This window comes from Phocoena sinus, chromosome 15 (genome assembly GCF_008692025.1).
Source record: "Phocoena sinus isolate mPhoSin1 chromosome 15, mPhoSin1.pri, whole genome shotgun sequence".
Lineage (NCBI taxonomy): Eukaryota > Metazoa > Chordata > Mammalia > Artiodactyla > Phocoenidae > Phocoena > Phocoena sinus.
Genome location: NC_045777.1, coordinates 59,339,601 through 59,365,637, shown reverse-complemented (window position 1 = coordinate 59,365,637; position 26,037 = coordinate 59,339,601). Strand labels below are relative to the sequence as shown.

The window sequence follows — 26,037 nt, the reverse complement described above, 5'->3', positions numbered from 1 at the left end:
AGGGCATCTGGGAGGAAAAGAAGTGGTGGGAGAAGGGGACCGAGGGGTGGACCAGGCCTGGACGGCATTTGTGAGCATGGCACTGGGGAGGCCTGGCGGGTTTCAGGCAGGGGTGATGGGCTCCATGCCCCTGACATACCAGAATCTCCCTTCTTGCTCAGCCTGGAAACCCCCTTACCCGTAGTTCCCTATTTTAGCTCTTTCTAGCCCCTCTGCTTCCTTCACCCCCATTACAGGTACTCCCTGGGCTGGAATTTCCCCAAGATGTGCAGCCAGGGAGGGGAGCTAACACCCATCATTGTCAAGGCCACTCTGCATGGACCTCCTACCGTGAGCCATGCCTCATGCTGGGTGTGCTCTGACCTGGCCCCTCACGGGACCCTTCAGGTTTTACAGCCCATTTTACAGACCAGGAGACTGGATGCAGTGTGACTTGCCCCGGGCCATGTGGCCCCGAAGGCAGGAGCCAAGATTTGAGCCCAGCTCAGTCTCATCTGGAAGGTTTGTCAAATCCTATTCAAGCCCTGCGAGAGTTTCGTGATGGTGGGAGATCCAGATTCTTCCCCCCCTTTCCTGCCTGCCTCCCTTCATTCGGTAAATGTCGCCACCAGCTCCCCAGTTGCTGGGCCAGACGCCCCAGAGCCATTCTGATCCCTTGGCTGCCCCCCTTTTCCAGGGGCCGGTCATTAAAAGCCCCTTGACGGGCCTTGTTGCACCTTTAACACCCAGCATATCTGGCTAGTGGTTCTCTCTCCCTCCCTCCTGAGAAAAAAGGAGGAAATTAAATTGTGGCAGGCTATCATCGACGTAGAGAGAGCCGCACGGAGGTCTGCAGTCACCTTTCTCTAAAGTGGTACTTCGCATGATTGCAGTAAATGCAGTGGGTCTGGAGCCCAGGCCGGCTGGCTGGTCCCTGGTGTCCCTAAAGAACACTGCAGGACGGGCTGGCTGCTCCCACCCCAGAGGAGCTGTGGGGAGGTGGTGGTCCCCACAGCCCACCCCTTCTGCCAGAAGAGAAGTCACAGGGGGCTCAGAGTCACTACCCCACCCCTTCCTTGAAGCAGTGGCCTCTTTGGGGGCAACGTTCTAAAACCGATCATGGTGATGGATGACACAAGAAAAACCCACTGAACTTTACTCTTTAAGTGGGGGAATTGCATGGTATGTGAATTATATAGCTGAATATATCTATTTAAAACAAGAACAACAAAGCGAGGTATTCTGTGTCTTCCCCAAGGGGTCCAGATCGGCTCAGACAAATGAAATGTGAAAAAAAAATCATGGGAACACTCAAATATTACCTGATAGCAATAATCAGAGCTAACGTTTCTTTAGTGCTGGTGACATGCTGGTTAACTCCTGTGACTCTCACCACCATTCTGTCAGGCAGACATTATTACGCCCCCCTTGACAGATGGGGAAACTGAGGCACACAGTGGGACTGTGCCTGGCCAAGGTCACACGCAAAGAAGTGTCAGCAAGGTTTGAACTCCACAGTCTAGCTCTAATATCCTCACATCCGTCCCTGATTTAGACAAGAGTAAACAGGATAAGAGTTTAATCAATAAGTGTCCCCAGCCCAAGAGTGCTCCCCCCATGTTCAGCATCGGTAAACCACAGGCTGCTCTAGTTCTAGACACTGTGCTTTTACTGGAATCATGTGAAGTATATCTTTTTCTAATGATTTTTAAAAAATTTTTTATTGGAATGTAGTTGCTTTACAGTGTTGTGTTAGTTTCTGCTGTACAGTAAATTGAATCAGTTATATGTATACATATCCCCTTTTTTGGATTTCCTTCCCAGATCATTGAGTAGAGTTCCCTGTGCTATACAGTAGGTTCTCATTAGTTATCTATTTTATACATAGTGTTGTGTATATCTAATTACTTTTTAATTGAAGTATATTTGATTTACAATGTAGTGTTAGTTCCAGGTGTACAGCAAAGTAATTCAGTTATACATACATATATATCTGTTTTTTTCAGATTCTTTTCCCTTATAGGTTATTACAAAATACTGAATGTAGTTCCCTGTGCTACACAGTAGGTCCTTGTTTATTTATGTTATATGTAGTAGTGTGTATGTGTTAATCCCAAACTTTTAATTTATCTCTCCCCCCGACCCCTTTCCCCTTTGGTAACCATAAGTTTGTTTTCTTTGTCTGTGGGTTTATTTCTGTTTTGTATACAAGTTCATTTGTATCAAATTTATTTAGATTCCACATATAAGCAATATCATATATTTGTCTTTCTCTGTCTGACTTACTTAACTTAGTATAATAATCTCTAGGTCCATCCATGTTGCTGCAAATGGCATATTTCATTCTTTTTCATGGCTGAGTAGTATTCCATCTTATAAATGTACCACATCTTCTTTATCCATTCATCTGTCAGTGGACGTTTAGGTTGCTTCCATGTCTTGGCTATTGTGAATAGTGCTGCAGTGAACATAGGGGTGCATGTATCTTCTCAAATTATGACTTTTGGCCAGGAGTGGCATTGCAGGATCATATGGTAGCTCTAGTTTTAGTTTTTTAAGGAGCCTCCATATCTTTTGAGAAAGGTGCACCTTCCTCTAAATCATCTGGTTGCAGCTCTGCCCCCACCCATTTCCCCGCTGGATTCTTCTATCACAAATCGTATCATCTAAGCATTTCATTCATAAGTTCTTCAGAATGTATCTCTGTGATGTGAACTTTCTTAAATAACTACATTTTCTTTTAATCACCACTTTCACATCACACCTACAAGAAGTTCATGGTTCTGTAATATCCTCTCAAATCCCATCTTCCCACCCGACCCCGTTTGTTTTCTAAATGTGTTTAATGGTTCAAATCAAGAGACAAAGTCTGTACATTGCATTTGACTGGTATTTCTCTTAAACCCCTTGTAAGCTATAACGATTCTCTCTTTTACTTCCTTGCCTTTTAGTCGCTGCAGAGAGTGTGAGATCCTTGCTCCTAAGCATTGATTTGCTGCCTCTTAAACAGCCTTCAGCAGAAAGTGGAGGGCTGGGCTGGGGAGGTAGAGCGGGCAGGGAATGGTGGGGGCTTGGCCCAGCCTCCAGGCCTTGTGGAGAGCCTGGTATTTCCACCTTACTGGTTACCTAAAAAGAAATAAAATCAGGCCTAGGTAGAAAAGGGAGGCACATTGATGATGGCAGAAACTAAATATATTCATGTTCCCATTTGTCACAAATGCTGTCAATCCCACCTTCAAAACATGTCTGGAATCTGCCCTTTCTCTCTTGCAGTGGATTGGAGGAGATGAGGGAGGAAGCGGGGAGGGGGGTGCTGGGTGGGAGGCTTCCAGAGTCCAGGTGAGAGCTGATGGTGTCCTGGGCCAGGGTGGTGGCTTTAGGTGAAGAGGGAACAGATTCCAGGAGTGTTCTGGAGGTAGAACTGGTTGGGTGCAGTGGCTGTATGGACACGGAGGGCAGGAGATGTCCAGGGTGCTTTGGATGGCAGGCTCCTTTCTCTGGGGAAAGCAGCCTTCTTGCCTCAAGCTCATGTACGCAGACCCCTCCTCCAAGCTCCCAGCTGAAGCTGGGGAGATGACACACACCAAAATGAGGGTAACTCACTCCTCACCATGGACCACCAGCACCCCATGCTCAGCCTTCCAAAGAGAACGAGCCAACAGAGGAAAGAGAGAGGGTGGGACAAGGGCACGGATGCCAGAATCAGCCTCTTCCCAAGCGCCATGAGCTTGGAAAGCTCAATACCTCTCCGAGCCTTAGTTTCCCCATCTGAGCAATGGGAATGCCCATTCCCACCTGGCTGGGCATTGTGAGGAAGTAAATGGTGAGCTGCTCTGAAGTGGTGGTCTTGAGGAAGAGAGCCCACGTGGCCCCAAGAGAGTCAGCAGGATGTGAGGAGTGGCCGTAGGGAGGCTGAGCATTATGGGAGCGTGGTCTGCAGCTGACCAGGGTATGGGGCCGAGCACATCACAACTGGTCCTTGATCCCCACTGGGGTCAGCCTCTGAGCACCCTGGCACAGGTGGCCCAACAAGGAGGGACTGGGGGTACTCTCTGTGGTTCTAAACAATCCCCAGACTGGCCTGTACCAAGCCTTGGGCCATTTTCTTGATTTTCCTTTTCTACTTCGATGCTGATCATCCTGCATTAATGAAGAGACAGCTTAGAAGATGGCTAAGGGCATGGATTCAAATCCTCACTCAGCCATCTAACTGCTGCGTGATCTTAGGCAATTTCCTTCATCGTCTGGCACTCAGTTTGCTCGTCTGTAAAACGAGCATAATCGTACAAATCTCATAACAAGCTTATTGTGAGGATTAAATGATGTCAAGTAATTTTCCCAAGGGTGAGTTAATACTTGTAAAGTGCTTAGAACCGTACCCAGCACAAGTAAATGGGAGTCTCTTCCCCCTGCACCCTGCTTCTTTTCGACATGACCTCTGTAGTCTTTGACAGTTTTCTTGATTTATGGATGACATGTCCCAGATTCATCTCATGCATTTTCTACCTGGAATCAGCTGTTTCTCAGAGGAGCCCTGTTCCTTTTGGCAATAAATGGGAGTTAGGAATCACAATCTAGACATTAGGGATGTTCATTCCCACTGGGTTATCACTGCATCTAGGCTTAAAGCTGGAGGCAATGATAATTATCATTCACATTTAAGATTACAAGGTTTTCAGTTAACTTATTTGATTTCATGTATCTCTTTTTATATTTTCACACAGAAAATCTTTGTTCCTAACAATATTAATCCAATTTCTTATCTCCTTTATCCTATATTATAAAGCAGACAGTTTCAACCTAATAATACCGATATAATCACTACCTGTAAGATAACTGAGCGCTGTTGAAGATTTCGTTGTGTTCCTGTTTCTTTGTGATTCTGTGGTCCTTAGGTTAAAGCCCATTAGGGATGTACAATCAAAATGCTGTTTTAAAGTCACTTCCAATAATCCTTCTTAGTGTGTTTGCCAAGTTGACATTTAGTCAGGTTTACTCATTTCTGTTGGGTATTTTTATTTTAAGGGATTGCTTTTTTTGTCTTGGCTTTACAGTTTTGTAAGTTTGCATTTACAAACTAAATACTCTAAAACCAGATACACTCAGTGAAATCCAGCTTCCACATCTTTCCCTTTGGTTAATTACCTCTCTCCCCATAGGTAACAACTTTTGTTAGCTTCTGCTTCATCTTTCCATTGTTTCTTTTTGAAAATACAAGCAAATGTATACACACCCCACACATATTCAGAAGATAGAATACTTTGCATACACAGTTCTGCTCCTTGGATTCTATTTTTGCTTTTTTCACTTAATCATACATCCTGGAGATCACTCCAGTGCAGGATTAAGACAGCATCTTTGGGGGGCTTCCCTGGTGGCGCAGTGGTTGAGAGTCCGCCTGCTGATGCAGGGGACACGGGTTCATGCCCCGGGCCGGGAAGATCCCACATGCCGCGGAGTGGCTGGGCCCGTGAGCCGTGGCCACTGAGCCTGCGCGTCAGGAGCCTGTGCTCCGCAACGGGAGAGGCCACAACAGTGAGAGGCCTGCGTACCGCAAAAAAAAAAAAAAAAGAGCATCTTTGTTCCTTTTCACAGCTGTGTAGCGCTGTCTTATGTGGATGTCCATTTTATTCAACCAGTTTCCTCTTGGTACATGTTTGTATTGTTTCCAGTCTTTGCTGATACTATTAGTGCTGCAGTGGCAACAACAAAACCTTGTGCATACATGGATTTGTATTTTGGGGACAGATTCGTAGATACTCTCATGGGATTAAAAAAAAAAACAAATGTCTCTTAAGACTTTAATTTTTTGAAGCAGTTTCAGGTTCACAGCGAAACTGAGAGGACCTCGTGGGATTTTCAGTCATAACTGTGATACATGTTACCCAGGAGTTCATGGTGCTATGGGCGTGCATAACAGCTGTGCTCGTGTGTGGGTGGAGGTGCCACTTACTGAGACAGGAAGCACCGGCGGGCTCCTTTTAACCTTGTGCTGTGTGGTTTAACAAGTGAGCTAGGCTTTGTGCATGGTGGCGGGAGCAGGATTCCGGGTGTGGGAACTGAGGCTGAGGTATGGAGGAGCATGCAGACAGCAGCGGAGCCCCAGTTTCATCTGATTGGGAGACCCCAGACCGTTCTTGGAGAAGGGGGCAGGGTGGGTCTGGCACACCTGGCACTCCCAACTCCAGCTCCTTCTGAAGGGACTGTCTGTATCTCCCAGGCAGGAAGCAGGTCGGGGAGGGGACCAATGTCCACCACGGCTGACTGCAGTCCTCTCTGAACCCCGGCTGGGATAAGTGACCCCCCTGCAGACCAGGGGAAGGCAGACTGAACCTGGACCAGACTTGGGAGACACACTGACCTGGGTTCAAATCCCAGCTCTGCTCTGTGACCTTGGACAAGTTGCTTAACCTCTCTGAGCCTGTTTCCTCCTCTGTCCAATGGGGATGAGGCAGGACCTGCCTCACTATGCTGAGGACACTGTGGGAGTGTGCATGTGAAGTGCCTGGCTGGGGTCTGGCACATAGTAGGTGCTCTCCACTGAGGAACAGCCTCCCCTACTGCTCTGTGGCAGGGCTGGGGCTTGGCCTTTGGGAGCCCTTGTTCCTACCTTCTCTGAGCTGGAGCAGCTAGAGAAACCCACTCACTTGTAGATAGTGGAGGAACCCATGGGCACGGGAGTCAGATGGCTGAGGTTCAAATCCTGGCCTTGGCATTTTCTCTCTAGCTGACTTTTTCTCCTCTCTGATCCTCAGTTTCCCCATCTGTCAAATGGGGGGATGAGACCACCTGCCTCACAGCAGTGTTGGGAGAAAGAATCGATCTCAGACGTTTAAATTGCTCAGTCCAGTGCTGGGCGGGTAGTAAGTGCTGACTAATGTCACAAGAACCATGATTGGTCTGGGCATCCCACAGGGGGGCATACTGTCTGTGGTCAGCTGGACAGGCCAGAGCCTGAGGGGCAGCAGGGTGGGGGGCAGGGGGTGTGCAGGCTTTGCAGCCCCTGAGCAGGCAGGCACATGAGCCCTGGTAAAGGAACATATTTTTAAGAAAGGAAACTCAGGACTCTCATACAAATGTAAAATCTTTGAACATATGTCGAAGATTTTATTTGACTCATGAATTTATGAGGGAACTAGTAAGATGTTACAGCCAATTCAAAGGAGGATTAAAAAGTGCACGCACACACAAACGCAGGCAATTAGGAGTGCTGAAATGAACTTACAAATAGGTGCAAAACTGGTCAGTGTGCCAGGGCAAAAATCCATTGTGTCTCTACCGGATGCAAGTAATTTGCATTTCTATGGAGAATAATTTGCATTACAGTCGCTTTTCTACGTCGTGTGAAATACCTTGAAGATGATGAAAGGCCAAGATAACCCAGAAGGGTGCACTAGGCAAGACACCAGTCATCTTTTTTGCCCATTTCAAAGCCTTTCAAAATTTTACACACACACACACACACACACACGTCACAATCACTAACAAATGCAGTCATTCACACACATCCACATCACCTACAAGCCTCACACTGTGTGTGTGTCTTGTGTATCTCGCTGACTCTCGCTCTTTTGCACTGATGGTGGTTCACGCTCCCACCTCCATGCCTTTGCTCAAGGTGCTCCCCCTGCTAAGCACACGTCCCCATCAGTCCTCTGCCCACCCACATCTTGCCCATCTCTCAAAGCTCCCAAGGAATGCCTCTCTGAGCAGGAATCCCTCTTTCCCCTCCACCCTGGTCTTTATTTCCCTCTGTCTTCGATGTACTTCCACTCAGGCATCTGTGTAGGGTAGAAGGAGCGTGGATTCCAGAATCGTTCGGTCTGGGTCTGAATCCCAGCTGTGGCACTTCCCCGCCACGTGACTGTGGGCAAGTCACAGCATCTCTCTGAACCTCTGTCTCCCCACCTATGAAGTGGGATGATAACAGAACCAACCTCATGGGTTGTTTTTGTTTGTTTGATGTGGACCGTTTTTAAAGTCTTTATCGAATTTGTTACAGTATTGCTTCTGTTTTATGTTTTGGTTTTTTGGCAGCGAGACATGTGGGATCTTAGCTCCCCGACCAGGGGTCGAACCGGCACCCCCTGCTTTAGAAGGCAACGTCTTAACCACTGGACCACCAGGGAAGTTCCCCCTCCTGGGTTGTCTTTGTTTTGTTTTGTTTTGACAATTGAATTAGCAGAGGCAGGGAATGCGCTTGGCGGAGGATCGGAACACACGGTAAACACTCAATAGAGGTCAGCTGTCATTGCTGCTGTGACAATCAGGCTCCTAATTCCCTTTGACTGGGTGGCCTGCAAAAGACCTCTGTCAGCAGGTCAGTTGTAGGGGTGTCCCCTCCTAACAGCTGGAGTGGAGGGTCTTCCCTACCCGCCCCCACCCAGCTGCTGTCCATTTCCAAAATTGGGGTTAAGCAGAGAGGCTGCCGGGAACCCCAGCCCCGGGGTGGGTGCTGGGGCTGATGGCTGCAGCTGGGCTGAAGTCCCCTGGGCTGCAGTGATGGATGGGGGGGCCGGTCGGAAGTGGCTGCTCTGGACAACAGCTGGCCAGACGCTGATGGATGTCCCGGGGGAGCAGGGATGCAGGGAGGATTGCAGAGACTGAGGGGCCGAGAGAGGCTAAAGCCCAGACCCTGGAAAAGCCTGCCTGGGGCTCAGCTGGAAGAGCAGACTGGTGGCCAGTGTTAGGCACAGAGGGCCCAGTGGTGGGTGGAAGGGGTGGAGGGTGGGCACTGAAGACTTTGGGCACTGTGTGTCCTGGACACTCCCTCCTAGAATCCCATCATGAAGCCTAAACACCTAAAGGTCCCATGAGCTTTGACATAAGGCTTTTGGGTTCCAGGCTATAAACCAATAGCAATGTGATCCCAGTCAATCCTTATAACCACCTGGGCAATGGCTTAATATTTTCCCAAGTTTGCCTGTGGAGAAACAGGCTTAGATGGGGTCAAAGGAGCCATGATCTGTGTCAGAGCAAAGCCTTTTCTACCTCCCATGAAGCCAAGGGGTCCTCCAAGTAGCACTCAAGGACCCTTCCTGTGATCACCAGTTCTAACTTGCTTGTCCAAATTCTTTCGTTCATTCATTCATTTATTTATTCACCCATCCACCAAACCCCAACTGACTTCTTCCTCCATGCCGAGCCGTGGTTGGGTCAGGGATACCCGAGTACTCAGACACAGCCCCTGACCTCACAGCGCTCAGTACCCAAGGTCAGACAGACCAAAGGCACACTATCCCAACTCAAGACCTTGGGGGTATGGGGTGGTCAGGGATGGCTTCCTGGAGGAGGTGGATCCCGAGCAGATGCCTGACGGACAAGTCAAAGGAGGGACCCACTCTTCTCTGGGCAGGGCAGGGCAGGGAGTGGGAAGGAAAGAAGGCTTTTCAGCAGTGGGGACATTTGAGCTGTATCCTGAATGACAAATAGTGGACAGAGATACAGGCAGTGTCTTCCAGCAGCAGGAATAGCACATGCAAAGGCCCAGATTCGGGAATCACCATAGGGTGAGGGGGTGCAGAGGGTGCCAGTGGATTCATATGCAGGAGCCCAGGATGGAAAAAGAAATGGTAAATGACTGGATCAGAGACAAGACAAGGCCCCGGTCTAACAGGATTTTTGGTTTTTGGGTTTTTTTTGTGATACATTTGACATGTAATATTGTATTAGTTCCAGGCATACAACATAATGATTTGATATATGTATATATTGTAAGATGACACCACAATAAGTTTAGTTAACATTCATTGCCTCGCATAGTTACATTTTTTTATCTTGTGATGAGAACTTTTAAGATCTCCTCTCTTAGCAGCTTTCAACTATACAATACATTATTGTTAACTATAATCACCATGCTGTATGTTATATTCCCAGAACTTATTTATCTTATAACTGGAAATTTGTACCTTTTGACCCCCTTCACCCATTTCATGCCTCCCCAGTCCTACCTGCCCCCCTGGCCTCTGGCAATCACCAGTCTGTTTTCTGTATCATTCAGCTTTTTTAGATTGCACCTATAAAGTGAGATCATACAGTAGTTTTCTTTCTTTGAGTTATTTCACTCAGCATAATGCCCTCAAGTTCCATCCATGTTGTAACAAATGGCAAGATTTCATTCTTTTTTATAGCTGAGTACTATTCCGTTGTATATGTATACCACATTTTCTTTATCCATTCATCCATCGATGGACACTTCAGTGGTTTCCATGTCTTGGCTACTGTAAGTAACGCTGCAATGAACATGCAGATATCTTTTCGAGATAGTGGTTTAATTTTCTTAGGATATATACCCAGGACTGGAATTGCTGGACCATATGGTATTTAGATTTTTAATTTTTTGAGGAGACTCCATACTGTTTTCCACAGTGGCTGAGCCAAGTTGCATTCCCACCAGCTATGCACTAGAGTTCGCTTTCCTCCACATCCTTGCCAGCCCTTGTTATCTCTTGTCTTTTTTTTTTTTCTCTTGTCTTTTTTATAATAGCCATTCTGACAGATATGAGGGAAAAGGTTTTGAATGTTGTGAAGGGTGTGACTTTATCGGTAGAGGACCGCTGAGTATTGCATGCAGGAGAGTTACTCATGAAATCTGTGTTTTAGAAAGAGAACCCTGGGTGGAGTTAGGAGGGTGGATTAAAGTGGAGACTGGAGGCCACTTGAAGGTCTAGGCAGTGATTCAGGAGAGAGGATGAAGGCCCAGCCTGGGCAGAGGTGGGTGGGTGGACACAACAGCATTGAGGATGCAGAGTGGACAAGGCTGGAGGCAATAATTTCCTGGGCAAATGTTACCACAGAGACGCATAGATGTCCTCCTCACCTGTTTATATGCATTTTATAAATGACAGAGCATTGGGTTAAGTTTTGAGGGGTTCAGTGGCACACTTGAGTTTCCATTAGCAGGTGGTAGAGCCGGGATGGGAACCCAGGAATGCCGGTCTAGAAACCTAGTTCTCAGTCTTCTTCTGGGTGCTTTCAGCCAAGTTGCCCTTCCATACATGGCCTGCAGGGGGTGGCAGAGAGCAGGGGACGCGCCACGGAGGCCGAGAGGACCCCGTCAGAGACGGCTGGGCCAGCTGCGTCCGGGTTGGAAGCAGGGGACTGGGCAGTTCCCTGCGTCCGGGTTGGAAGCAGGGGACTGGGCAGTTCCCAGGGAGTCAGCTCTTACCCCCAGTTTACAAAGGAGGACCCCCAGGCCTACAGATCAGGAAGGGCTCTCCCAAGGGGTAGATCATCCTCTCACGATACCCCCCAGTCCAGTGGGTGGGGGGGGACCTGAGCTGCATTTCCCAGGGCACCAGGGGAACCTTAGAGGTCAAGAGTGGGGTCCAGGACTCCCAGACTTTCCTTCAGGAGTAGCCCCCCGGGTTTCACCACTGCCCAGCCCAGCCCCGCTGGAGGCAGGGGGATGATGAAGATGAGCCTCAGGCTGTGGTCCAGGGAGTAAGCCAAGACTCCCATAGAGACATGTTCAGGCTTCTCCCAGTGGGTGGGCGCCCACCAGGCCCCGTATAAAGGGCGCTGGGGGGGGGGGCGACGCCAGGTGGCGCCCTTCTGGTTGGGGCGTCCTGCGGTTCATCTCCAGACCTTTTCCATTTTCTAACTCCAGGTTTCCGGAGCAGCAGCAGCTGAAGGTCCGCGCCGTGGGATGTCTCCCTGCGGGTGGGGGGGACCCCGTGGGTTGAGAGCGGAGGATCCAGGCTGGTATAATTTCCCCGCCTCCGTGGCCTGGGTGTCTTCCTGCTGCTAGCAGTTATCTTTAGCAAGCCAGCTCAGGGGTGGCTGGGGAGGGAGGTGAGAAGTGGGTTCAAACCCAGCAGCTGCCACTCACAGCGTGTGACCTGGGGCTCCATTCACCTCTCTGAGCCTCTTCTGTAAATTGGGGAGGCTGAGCCCCATTTTGCCAGAAAGCACCCTTTTATGTGAAATAAAAATACCCCACATCGGCCTGGCACACAGAGGGGGCTCTGTCTCTCTCTGGCAAATCCCATATGGCCAGCTAGAGCCTGCAGTGGTGAAGCCAGGATTAGGGCTTTGCTGATAGAAAGTTAAAATATATATATATCATATATATATATATATATATATATATATATATATGATAGGTTTTTAATTTGGAGGAGAGATGAATTTCCCACACAAAAGAATTCCAAATTATTTACCTCGATCAGCCAGGTGATCAAGGTCACCACCAACCATGATAGGTCATCTTCAGGGCACGTACCCTTGATATGATGGTGATGAAAATGGCCTTTCACCTCTGGGGTCTTCCTCCCAAAATACACAACCCGCATGGCATGCGGGATCTGAGTTCCCTGACCAGGGATCCAACCTGCAGTAGAAGTGCAGTCTTAACCGCTGGACGGCCAGGGAAGTCCCACAACCCCATTCTTTTTTTTTTTTTTAATTAATTAATGTATTTATTTATGGCTGTGTTGGTTCTTCGTTGCTGCACACGGGCTTTCTCTGGTTGTGGCGAGCGGGGGCTACTCTTCATTGTGGTGTGTGGGCTTCTCATTGCGGTGGTTTCTCTTGTTGCGGATCACGGGCTGTAGGCGTGCGGGCTTCAATAGTTGTGGCACGTGGGCTCAGTAGTTGTGGCTCGCAGGCTCTAGAGCGCAGGCTCAGTAGTTGTGGCGCACGGGCTTAGTTGCTCCGCGGCATGTGGGATCTTCCCGGACCAGGGCTCGAACCCATGTCCCCTGCATTGGCAGGTGGATTCTTAACCACTGTGCCACCAGGGAAGCCCCCACAACCCCATTCTAATCATGAGAAAACCATCAGACAAATCCCAGTTGAGGGACTTGATAAATATTCCTGAAAAGTGTCAAGGTGATCAAAAGCCAGGAAAGTCTGAGAAACTGTCACAGTCCAGAGGAACCTACATGTAATGTGGTATCCTGGATGGGATCCTGGAACAGAAAAAAGACTTTAGGAAAAAAACTAAGGAAATCTGAATAAAGCACAGACCTTCGTAAATAATAATGTATCAATGTTAATAACAGGGGAAGTTGGATATGAGTATATGGAATTCTCTGTGCTCCTTTCACAATTTTTCTCTAAATCTATTCTAAAATTTAAAGTTTATTTTAAAAAATTGAGGTTGGACATGAGATGGCTAACTTTTTATTTTACCTAATGAAGACATTAAAAACCTCACCAACGATCTCCCCTCCCCTATTGTTTCATAAAAGAAAGGAGGTTCATAACAGCAGGAAGGCCTCCATCTCAGAATGTACAAGAGTTGAAATGGAGTTAGTCCAGGCTAATGAAGAATTCAGACTCTTTATATTTCTCATTTTGCCCAGGACACATGAGAAGTTGGGGCCTGGAGAATGTGGGCAGGGGGAGAAATGGTAGAAGAAAACCATAGCTGAGAACACCAGACGCTGGACCAAAGCTGATGTGTGACTTATAGTGTAAGGGTCTTGGGGGGAGTGATGGGTGGCAGGGTTGGCAGGCGATGGGGCTTCCAGGCCAGTAGGGTGACCAGCCATCCCGCCTGCCTAGGACTGAGGGGTTTCCTGGGCCCTGTACCTTCAGTTTTAAAGCTGGGACAGTCCTGGGCAAGCTGGATGGTGGGTCACCCTAACCCAGCAGGTGGGCTGGGGGATGGGAGAGAGCACAGTCCTGTCCTGAGGGGACAGCACATCTCTCAGCAGCTGTCTCTAAACTCCTGGAAAGGGAAAGACAGGCCCTGTGTGGCTACATCTTGTGATTTTTTTATTATTTTTTTCAAGAGAAGCTAGAAATCCTTTTGTTTTTTAACACAAAAAACCCTGAAGTTTCAAATGTTTGCAGCTAATTCAAGCAACTATGAAATGCTTTTCAGGCCAAACCAGAGTGCATTTCATGTTGGCCCCCAGGCTGCCAGTTTGGGGCCTCTGAGAACACCTCTGATTTGGAGCCTTGAGCTGGTCCCTTGGCTCCTCTGAGCCTCGGTTTCCCTGACTGTGAAATGGGAAAAATTTTGCCTCCTCCAGGGCTGTTTGATCTGTCTGCAAGTCAGGTGCTCAGGCTGGCACATAGGAAGCTCTCAATCAATGGAAGCTATTACCAAGAAAACAGTCTAGTGGCAACAATGGAAATGTCCATCAATGGATGAACAGACACATAGAATGTGGTCTATCCATACAATGGAATATTATTCAGCCTTAAAGAGGAATGCAGCCCTGTTACAGACACGGATGAATCTTGAAAACAGTATGCGAAGTGAAGGAAGCTAGTCACCAAAGACCAGAGACTGTATGATTCCATTTACATAAAACATTCAGAATAGGCAAATCCATAAAGACAGAAATTAGTGGTTGTCAGGGGCTTGGAGAGTTGGGGGAGGAAAACGAGGGTGGGGTGGGGTGATTGCCAGTGGTTTTGGGAAGGGTGATGGGAATGTTCTCAAATGGATTGTGAGAATAGTTGCACAGTTCTAGGAATATACTAAAAGCCATTGAACTGTACGCTGTGAGAGAGTGAATTGTATGGTATGTGCATTCTGTCTCAGCTGGTCCTCTTTCTGGCCCCGCCCCAGCTCCCTATGTAACCTTGAGCATGGTATTCCCCTCACCCCCTGGCCCCCAGTTCCTGCCTGGAGAACACAGATGCTGAATCAGGTACGTTCTGAGGCTGCATCCAGCTCTGACAGCTTATGATTTTATTATGACAGATGGTTACATATTCACCAGGGCCACCTGCCCACTGAGACCCGGGATAATACAGGCCAAAGGTGGCCCATCAGCTCGGAAACCTGTAATTCTGCGCATCCCTGACAGACCACGGGGACGGGAAGGAGTCAAGCGGACCCTGGTGGAAACCCACAGATGTTTGCAGTTGATGACAGACATGTCAACAGATGGAATTAAAGAATTTGCCAGCAGCTGTTGCCTGTTTACCAAAACTCCATCGATGAACCTCACCTTCAGCTCTTGGAGGCGGCTGCTTGGGCCCCAAGTCAGGGATGCCCTGTTCTGATGGCCACTCACCTGCTGTGTGGCCCGGGGAAAGTCCCTTGGCCTCTCTGAGCTTCAGATTCTGCATGTGTGAAAGGGAGGTGGTAACGCCTCCCTCCTAGGATGGTGCTGAAGATTCAAGATGATAACGTCTAGAGCCCTTGGCGTCGGGTCAACGCCAGGTAGGTGCCCAGTCTGTGGTAGCTGTTCTGATTCTTTTTTTTTTTTTTTTTAAACATTTTTTAAATTAATTAATTTTATTTATTTATTTTTGGCTGCATTGGGTCTTCATTGCTGTGCACGGGCTTTCTCTAGTTGCAGCGAGTGGGGGCTACTCTTCTTTGCACACACGGGCTTCTCATTGCAGTGGCCTCTCCCGCTGCAGAGAATGCACTCTAGGCATGCAGGCTTCAGTAGTTGTGGCACATGGGCTCAGTAGTTGTGGCTCGCAAGCTCTAGAGCACAGGCTTAGTACTTTTGGCGCATGGGCTTAGCTGCTCTGCGGCATGTGGGATCCTCCCAGACCAGGGCTCGAACCCGTGTCCCCTGCATTGGCAGGCGGACTCCCAACCACTCCACCACCAGGGAAGCCCTGTTCTGATTCTTTAACCTCTCTCGGCCTCCGTTTCCCCATCTGTAATCGGACACGGTTTATCTAGATCAGTGGTTCTCAACTGGTGGGGGTGGTGATTGTAACCCCGAAGACTTGGATGGCTATTGCAGCTGCAGGGTGGGGAGCGCTGCTGTTATCTAGTGGGTAGAATGCAGAGATGCTGGTGACACCCTGCAGTGCATGGGACAGCCCTCCACAGCAGAGGGTTCTCCAGCCGCAGATGTCAGTATGGCTGATATTGAGAAACCCTGGACTAAGCTCACCTCTGCGTTTGCCTCCAGCTGTAGATGTTTGGGTTTGATTTGCATTGCCTCGTGCTGGGAAGGGGTCTTGAGTGTGCAGTCTTTTAACCTGGACTTGGTCTCATAGAATGGCCTTGGGCCTAGAACACTTCCTTACCAGGAACTAAAGAGGCCCCTCAGCCTCATCATCTTGTGTGAGGATGTCTTTCCTGTTTCAGACCCAATGTGTGCCCCTTTGCCCTGCTTAAGTGTGTGCGTACGTCACGTGGCACCTGGCCAACCCCACTGCTGTAGCCATCCCCTGTGGGGAGGGAATGGGGTCCTTTGTTCTGCGACAGAGGAGGGGTGCGTGTATCGGTTGCCAGGAGGAACCCGCTGCTATGGGGGTCGTATATATTTATTATTATGCAGTGTATTGTCTTTCTCCCGCCTAGAGTGTCAGCTCCAGGGGTTGTGTCTGTTTTGCTCCTGGCAGGATCTTCTGTGCACAGCACAGTGCCTGGCATGTAGTAAGTGCTCACTAAATGCTTTTGGGCCGAGTTGTTGACCATTGTCCTGACGTGGGGGAGAGGGGAGAGGGAAGTGGTCAGATTCGCTGATGGCAGAGGAAAGATCTCCCCCAGCCCACCCCCTCCCCTCCTTTGAAAAATCTCAGCCAGGATGGAGGGGTGTGGCTAGGCCTGGGGGCCCTCAGTGGGCTCCTCCCCGGGGGAGATACTTGTCCCTTGGGGTCACACCAGAAAGGGAGGGGAAGCCACTGCTTCAGGTCCTTGGGGTGTGACTCACGGGTGCCCTCGGTCTTGTTCTCACCCATCACAAACCTTGTTCTGGTCTAGTGTTAAGAGCAGGTTCTCAGGAGCCAGGCAGAGTCGTGCCTCAGTTTCTTTGTCTGTACCATTGAGCTAATGCTAGTGTCTCATCAGTATATTGCTGTGAAGATTCTACAGGTGAATATAGAACAGGACCTGGCATGCAGGAAGCCTGCATAAGATGTGCTGGGATTATTTGTAGAATTTCTTGCCTATGTGTTTATGGAGGATCTCTAAATCTGGAAGAAGATTCCAAGGTTCTTTTCCATATGACCAGCACTTCCACTCCTAGGTGTGGACCCAAGAGAAGTAGAAACACACAGAAATTTGTACAGGGAGGTTCGTAGCGGCATTATTCGTAATACCAAAAGGAACAACCCTGTCAGTCAGTCGGATGAGTAGATAAACAAAATGTGGTGTATCTGTACCACGAAATGTTACTGGTCAATAAAAAGAAATGAAGTCTTTTATTTTTATATTTTATTGAAGTATAGTTGATTTACAATTTTGTGTTAGTTTTAGGTATACAGCAAAGTGACCTATATATATTCTATATTCTATATATATCCAGTTATACTTATATATATCTATATTCTTCAGATTCTTTTCCATTTTAGGTTATTACAAAATATTGAATAGAATTCCCTGTGCTATACAGTAGGTCCTTGTTGGTTATCCATTTTATATATAGTAGTGTGTATCTGTTAATCCTAATTTATCCCTCCCCAAGAAATGAATTACTGCTACGTGCTACAACATGGGTGAACCTTGACAACATTACGCTAAAGACACAAAAGGCCCCAAAGTACATGATTCCACTCATAGGAGATGTCCAGAATAGGCAAATCTATAGAGACAAAAAGATTAGCGGGTGCTTAAGGCTATGGGGAGTGGGCACAAGGAACAGGGAGGTGATAATAAAAGGTACGGGGTTTCTTTCTGAGGTGATGAAAATGTTCTAAAATGGACTGTGTGATGGTTGCACAACTCTGAAAATACTAAAAATCATTGAAATGTACACTCAATGGGTGAACTGTATGGTATGTGAATTATATCTCAGCTATTAGGGGAAAAAAAAGGATTCCAAGGCTCTCGGCTGAGCCAGACCCATTTTTCAGGGTATTTCTTTAAAAGTCACACACTTAGCCTCCAGGGGACCGTGTCCAGCTGGTGATAAATCAGCATTTTTATTTCTGTTCTGCTCTGCAGTGACCCAGGTTCCTTTATCTGCCTTGCTCACATCTGTCGCCAGCATTTCACGTGTATATCACCTGCTTTCTCACACTCACCGTAGCTGTCTGGGTCCCTCGGCTGTGTCCTCATCTGCCTCCAGGCTGTCTGGCTATCTGTCCATCCGTCAGCGTCAGTCCCTCATTCCAGCTCCATTTACTCTTTCAAAGGGGCTCCTGGGGATGGGGGATCAGACAGGGCCAAGGCAGGAGGCCATACAAGTGAATAAAATGCAGTTACACAAATGCTAGGAGAGCCGGAGGCCTGGGAAAGCAGTCCTGGGGCAGGAAGGTGGTTGCAGAGCCCGTGTCCTTGGCCCAGAGGTCACAGTGTGGGTCAGCCGTCCTGCTCCTGCCCAACTGTGTGGAAGCCAAGAGTCTATGATGAAGGAGGAGGTCGGGTGCAGAGGGAAGCTCATGCGCCCTGGAGATGCACTGGGTTCGAATCCCACCCCTGTCAGCCCCCGACTGTGGACTCTGGGCAAATGGCCTCCCTTATCCAAGCCTCAGTTTCCTCCTCTGTAAAACAGGGCTAACAATAGCACGTAGCTCATAGGTTTGTTGTAAAAAAAAAAACTAAAGGCAGTGATGTGTTCTAAACACTTGGCACGTGGTGGAGTGTGGATTGCGATCAGCTGGAACGCTGCGTGTAAGGCTCTGGAGTTCCAGCCCCGAGGTAATTCTGGCCAGCTGTGTGACCCTGGGCAAAGCCCTCAACCTCTCTGAGCCCTGTTTCTGCATCTGTGGAGATAAAACAGTTCTGCCCATTTCATGAGGGTGGAGGTGAGGACTCAAGCACTATAGGCACCTAGTGGGCCTGGCTCTTCTGGGTATCATGACCTGGTTCTCTCCCTCCACAAGGGACAAGGGTCCAGGTTGCCCACCCCAAACCAGCTCTGTCCTCTCTGGGCTTGCTTCCTTCCTCCGTGGCAGCATCTTGCCAGTGAGCCGACTTGAATACAGCCGAGCTGTGTGGAGGGGAGAAACAGGCTGGGATGAGTTTGGAATGGATGTCATGGAGTCATGATTACCGGCGATGCCATTCTACACCCTGGCTGTGACTCAGATGTTAAGACGTGATTTCCCATCCCATGGGGTGTTCTTGTGACCTGCCAGAGGGGGCATCCTGAGCCCCCATCCCAGCATCAAATGAAAAGACCTCGCAGCCAGTCCCTCCACTGGCACAGGGGTGACTGTGATTGGGATGAAGGGCAGTGATTCATGGAGCCTTCAGCTGCCTGTGTCACCAGGGCTGGTGGCAAATCAAAGAGGAAGTCATCCAGAGCTCTGTCTGCATGGCATGTGCCCCCTTGTCCTTATGAAATATTTCGTAATAATAATCTCAGTCTGGTTCTGCCACCCACCGTGTATGTGACCTGTGACGTCACCTCATCTCCGCTTTGGCTTCCCAGGCTGCAAAATGAGCGTTGGGACCAGACCCCATTTGTTCCTTCACTGATTCCAGCATTTGGTCATTCCACAAACACTTGTTGACACACCTGCCAGGTGTGCCTGCTGGAGGGATCCAGCTGTGAGCACCTGACGAGGTCCGGCCCCTTACAGCACAACATTCCAGTTGGGGGACAGTCAACAGACAAGCAGGTCCAAACTGACAAATTGTGGGGCCCAGAGGGAGAAAAGCCAGGTGCTGTGACCTGGGGCAGAGAGACACAGATGTGGGCTGAGCCCTGAAGCGTGAGAAGGAGCCGGCTGTGCAGGGCATCGGGGGTGGGAGGGGGGAGAAGGGCAGGGGAGCAGCAGCTCACTGGAGGGAGCTCTGTGGGGAGGAGAGGGTAGGTGACATCAGCTGGGACTCATGAGACAGCCTGAGGAGTTCATGCTTCATGCTCGGGCTCATGGGGACAGCACCACAGGACCCCTGGCTGGGGAGGGACATGATTGCATTTCCCGGGAAACCATCTCTGGCCTCCCAGACATCTGCTGTGCGGTCTCTGGTGTCGCATCCACTGTGCCGAGCTCTGGATGCAGATGATAGTTAAATAGTGTTGAGCTCTTACTGTGTGCCAGGTGTCATGATAAGCCCCTATGTATATATGTGTGTGTGTCTGTGTGTGTGTGTGTGTTTAATTTTTATTGGGGTATAGTTGGCTTTACAATGTGGGGGGTTTTTGTTTGGTTTGGTTTTTTTTTAACTTTTATTGGGGTACAGTTGATTTACAGTGTTATGTGCGTGTGTGTGTTTCTTAATTTAAAAATCACTGTGGGAGTTCCCTGGCGGCCTAGTGATTAGGATTCTGGGCTTTCACCCGTAGCCCGGGTTCAGTCCCCTGTTGGGTAACTGAGATCCCACAAGCCGTGCGATGCAGCCAGAATAAACAAACAAATAACAAATTAAAAAAATCACTTTGACCTCATGATGATTCTATGAAATAGAACTATCATTATCTCCATTTTACAGATGGGGAAACTGAGGCACAGAGAAGTCAAGTGACTTGCCCCAGGTCACACAGTTGATAGTGAGGGGAAGGGTTGGAGAGAAAGGGCCTGACGCCAGAGACACTTATGACTGCGGAGGAAGCGTTGTCAGGCTTGAGTGTCTGGCTGGGTGACTGGTGGGTAGTGATGCCCTGAGGATGTGGGGCACCTGGGGGAGGAGCAGCTCTCCTGGGTAGAGATGCTGGTGAGCAGTAGGAATTTGTTTATTGGAATGGAGTACCTGGGTTTCTGACCCTTCTGCGAAGAGGCAGTACAGAGTGGTTGTCAAGACTGTGGGTCCTGAGCTGTGTGACTTTCAACCAGTCACTTAACCTCTCTGTGCTTCAGTTTTCTTATCAGTGAATTAGGAAATGTGATGATAGCTCCTTCTTCAGGGATGAGTAGGGATGAAATGAGATGATGTTTGTCTGCTGACAGCATCTGGAACATGCTTACAATATGTTAATAAGGAAGAGAAAGGCTCAGGCCTGGAGAGGTGAGCAGTACAAGAGGAGCCCCAGTCCAGGAAATGCCTCGCAATAAGTTGCTGATGATAGTGACAGCTGGCCCTGCCTGGCCCCACCTCCCAGAGCCCAGGTATCCCCCCTCCCAAGCTGCCTTTGGGGTAAATATCCAGGGTGCTCAGACCCTGACTTAGCTCCATGCCACTCTCTGGCCAGAGGATGGAGCCACTGTCACTTTGGCCAGATTCCTCCCGAGGTCTCCTTACTCTGGAGCAGGGCCCAGAGGGACTAAACCTTGTGCCTGCCCCAGCCAGGGCAGGGGCCACTGCCCACAAGAAGGGCCAGGCGACTGTCACATGGTGCCTCATGTTTTTGTGATGACCATCAGTTTGTGGCAGAATCATCTGAAAACAGGAAGATCCTGGTCAGAAAACACATGATTCTCAAAGGGCTGGAGGGCAGGGGACCCAGCTCGGACATCCTGATTCACTGAGGACCCTTCTGGGGTCCAGGCACCCCTTCCAAAAATATGCTTTGTTTTGTTCTGAAAGATGTACCTGAATTTATTTCTGTTGATTTAAGACTGGATATTTCTTCTAAAAAATATATATTTTTAAAATTTTCTTTCTATTTATTTATTTATTTTTATTTTCGGCTGCATTGGGTCTTTGTTGCTGCACGCAGGCTTTCTCTAGTTGCGGCGAGCAGGGACTACCCTTCTTTGCAGTGCACGGCCTTCTCATTGCAGTAGCTTCTCTTGATGCAGAGCACGGGCTCTAGGCGCACGGGCTTCAGTAGTTGTGGCACGCAAGCTCAGTAGTTGTGGCTCGCGGGCTCTAGAGTGCAGGCTCAGTAGTTGTGGCACACAGGCTTAGTTGCTCCATGGCATGTGGGATCTTCCCAGACCAGGGCTCGATCCTGTGTCCCCTGCGTTGGCAGGCAGATTCTTAACCACTGTGCCAGCAGGGAAGTCCTAAAAAATATTTTTATTTTGTAAGGATTTTATTTTATTTCCAAATATCTTAAACACTAGTTTGACGTCGTATCTCCCAGAGGTACAGACCACAAGAAAAATGGAAAAAGCAGGTACTCCCCCAAAGGTAAGCAAAGGGCAACAATTACTCCCTTGGCGTATCCATGTCTGGTCAACCATTGAAAGAAGAAGAAGAATTCTAGCAGCATAAGAGAAATGCATGCAGCTTGGTAAACTCAGAATTTTCACAGTGGACACTTCCTTTAAACCAGTCTTACCCAGTAGAAGTATAACTAATTTAGCCACATATGTCATCTTAATTTTCTTATAGCTGCATTTAAAAAAAAAAAGAAGCAGGGGAAATTAATTTTAACAGTATATTTTATTTAATCTGATATATCCAAAATATTAACATTTCAACATGTAATCAATATGTTAAAATATTCCAGAGCTATTTTCCATTCTCTTTTTTGGTACTAAGTCTTCAAAATCCGGTGTATATTTTACAGCACATCTCAGATCTGACCAGTTGTATTTCAACTGCTCAGTGGCCACAGGTGGCCAGTGGGCATCACATGGACAATACAGCCTAGACATTGAACTTTCTTTATAGGGAAAACTTAATTTTCCCCCCTTAATGTTACAGTTACTTAAGTCCTGCATTATGTGTCTGCTTTTGGTGCTTCTTTTGTTCATTTTCTTCTCTGTATACTCTGACTTTGATAAGGACTCAATGATAAAGACGATCTTTAAGATGAGTCTTCTTTCTTTCTTCAGGCTTTGAATGTCTTTTTCTTTCTCGGTTTCATCCTTTTCTCTTAGAAATCTTCCCCCAACATTTTATTGTGAAAATGTTCAAACATACAGAAAAGTTGAAAGACTTGAGCAGTGAATGCCCAGATAGCATGTTGTTATATCTATCCATCCATCCATCCCTCATCCCTCCATCCCTCTACTCATCTATTCATCCATCCATCCATCCATCCATCCATCCATCCATCCCTCTACTCATCTATTCATCCATCCATCCCTTCATCCCTCCATCCCTCTCTCCATCCCTCTCTCCATCCATCCCTCTACCCCTCTCTCCATCCCTTTCTCCATCCATGCATCCATCCCTCTATCTCTCCATTCCTCCATCTCTCTCTCTCCGTCCATCTATAACTCTGTCTAGCCATTTTATTTTATTTTTTGATAAATTTCAAAATAAGTTGCTAACATCAGTACCCGTCCCTTTAAACAGTTTGGCGTGTATTTTTTGGCATGTATTTTAATAACTAAGTTTACTATTCAGAATAGTCTTTTTCAATGCAAAAAAACCCCCCACAGGTTACAAAAGAAGCCAGCTATGTCATATATATGACAGTCATAGGATATAAAAATACTTGCGATTCTTGTTGGTGATAAAGTCACAGGTCCATGGATGTTGCTACCTCAGGAATTGAAGTTAGACACTAAATTTCAGTTACAGGCTAGTGAAAACAAAAACGTAATTTTTTTCCTATCCAGATCTACAGATTCTCTGAATTTGAGGACCCCCTACTCGGTCCTTATTTCATAAAAACCAAATAAATCATTGCTGTTACCATGTTAAGGCAAATGCTACCCATGGCAAATTCTTCCTGCATTATCTCATTTAATGCTCACACCATCCCCATGAGGATAAAAGAAAGCTGTCTACTCACAGCACTTCTGACACCAAATATGTGGGATTTTCCTCCACACCAACCAATTCTCCAGACGCCAGCTGGGTATCATATAATTCAATTCAATTCTGACACTACCTACCTGGAGTTGGGTATCAGACCACAGGTTAGGGCTCGGTCCCGCAGACTGCCCGCACTTCAGATGCCAGCCACAGGAGCTCCCCAGAGCGCCCCTACTTCTGTCTGACTTGCCCACAAAGTCAGAGGTTCTCACAACCCCCGCCCACGTTTGATAATTTGGTGGAATGGCTCCCAAAACTCAGGAACACTTGCATTTACCAGCTTATCAGAAAGGATATGATAAAGGATACAGATGAACAGCCAGATAAAGAGATACACAGGGTAAGGTCTGGAAGGGTCCTGAGCACAGGACCTTCTGTCCCCATGGAGATGGGGTTCACCACCCTCCCAGCACGTGGATGTGTTCAGCCCAGAAGCTCTCCGAGCCCCATACTTTGGGGATTTTTATCGCGGCTTCATCATGTAGGCATGATGGATCATTAACTCAATCTCCAGCCCTTCTCCCTTCTCTGAGGATGGGGGTGAGGCTGAAAGCTCCAAGCTTCTAATCATGGTTTGGCCTTTTTGGTGACCAGCCCTCACCCCGGGTGCCCGCCAAGAGCCACCTCATTAGAACAAAACACTCTCCTGTCACTCAGGAGATTACAAGGGTTTTAGGAGCTCTGTGTCAGGAGCTGGGGGCAGAAACGAAATATCTATTTCTTATTATGTCACATGGGGTGGAGAACTATTATCAGCCCATCTTACAGCTGAGGAGACCGAGGCCCAGAGAGGGAGTGTGATGTGCTGAGGTGCCCGGCTAGCAGGTGACGGAGCTGAGTCCTCCAGTGGATTGTTTTACTCACTCCCCACAGCAGTCTTAGGGGGCTGTGATGAGCCTTGGACCCGGCAGCCAGCAACAGAAGCAGACCCGGCTGATATAAGCTGAAAGGAATCTCTTGGGAAAGGAAGAAAACTGGAGAACTCAGCCCCAGGGCTGACTACGGTCTAGAAAGTGGGCAGCAAACTTTCATGCCTGGAAACTTCAGATGGGGTTCTGCCCCACAGCTGCAGGCCTGGCCCCAGGGGTGGGTGTCCCTGCCACCCTGTCCCTGTGGTGGAGCTCCCATCCCTATTTCTTAGTGGGACTAGTGCCACTCTGGGACCTGTGTACTGATTGCCCCAGCCAGGGGCACGTGCCCGCATCCTAGCTGCCAGGAGGCTGACAAAACGCCAGGCCGACATCCTCAGGGTCCCCAGTGGGAAGCAGGGCTTTCTCCCACTGAGACCCACGAAGGTGGACATTTCTTCAAGCGTGGGGAGGGGCGCAGCCTGGGCAGCCCCAAGCAACGCCCCGTGCAGATGGTGCCGTTCTTACCCCCTTTACAGATGAGCACGTTGAGGCTCAGGGAGGACGGGGACCCCGCCTGGATGGCCTCACTGTCTAGCTCTTCCCTGCCCTCCTGCTTCCTCTCCCAGAAACACCCAGGGTCTTTGCGCTGCTGCCCCGAATCCACTCTTCCCAGTGTGGCAATGCTGGGGGCTGGCCCACAGCACAGGCCTTGGGAGAGTAAAAAGCCTGGAGTCCTGGGTCAGAAATGCCCTTTGTGGTCCCACAGACAAAAGGTTTCAATCTACAGGGTCAGGGGTTGGGCACTGATGGCAAAAGGTGTCACCCTGGTGACACTGATCCTTAATCTGGATGAGGGAGGTGGGAGGGAGCTACTGCAGTTTGGGTTTGTGATCTGTTTTCCCTGTGTGTGTGTGTGTGTGTGTGTGTGTGTGTGTGTGTGTGTGTGTGTGACAGAGAGAGACAGAGAGAGGACTGGGGAGAGGAGTGGGGTTAGAGGCTGCTGGGACCTGGGCTTCGTTTCCCACTTTGGGAAATGGGGCCCAGCAGAGGGGGATGCAGGGAGATGGCGGGGAGAAGGGTCCCAGGCTGTGCAGCTGAGAGTCCTGAAACCAGACTCTGGGCCCAGCAGCGGGGTGTCTGGTCAGACAGACAGAAACCAGCCTGTGTGTGACAGCATGTTATAACCTGAGAGATGACACAGGTGCCTCTCAAGAGTCAAGGAAGGACTCTGGTGCCTATGGTCACGGCCAGATGTGTCTTATACACAGCTGGGCAATGGAGTGGTGGGGCTGGGGGAGGGGAAGTACTGAAAAGGAAGTGGGACAGATGCAGGGCTGGCTGGGATGGTCCCCCTGTGTGGGTTGGTGTCTGTGTGCACGCATGTGGGTACGTGTGTGAGCATCACTTTGCATGCCTGCGTGTGGCGTACGTGCATCCACTTTTATATTGTGTGTATCTGTGTACTTGTGTGTGTGTGAGTGCCTCTGTGTGTGTGTGCACGTAGGTACCCATGTATCTGTATATCTATTTGCATGTGAGTTTTTATTCGGGGTTACATATGTCTCTCTATGTGTGTCTCTACGTGTAGGTACGTAGCCTCATACATACCTGTGTGTTTAATCATAGCAAACATCTATAGGGCCCATTTTGATGCCATCCTTTCCTGTCTAAGAGCAAACCTCCAGGAATGACAGCCCCAGTGACTGCCCTGGGCCTCCCCCATCCACGGCCCCAGGCCGCAAAGGGCGTTTGTTTCCTTCACTGGGGACCCAGAGGGGGTGGGGGCCA

General features: G+C 48.7%; 1 protein-coding gene across 1 annotated transcript in view; it reads left to right on the top strand.

Annotated features, from left to right (window-relative positions):
- The first annotated feature begins 14,692 nt into the window (after window positions 1-14,692).
- The window catches only part of LITAF (lipopolysaccharide induced TNF factor), a 79,727-nt gene continuing 68,382 nt past the window's right edge, over window positions 14,693-26,037 (top strand). Inside the window, exon 1 of the mRNA XM_032603793.1 lies at window positions 14,693-15,106. The gene's annotated coding sequence lies outside the window, so the exon portion shown is untranslated. The remainder of the gene's footprint in view (window positions 15,107-26,037) is intronic.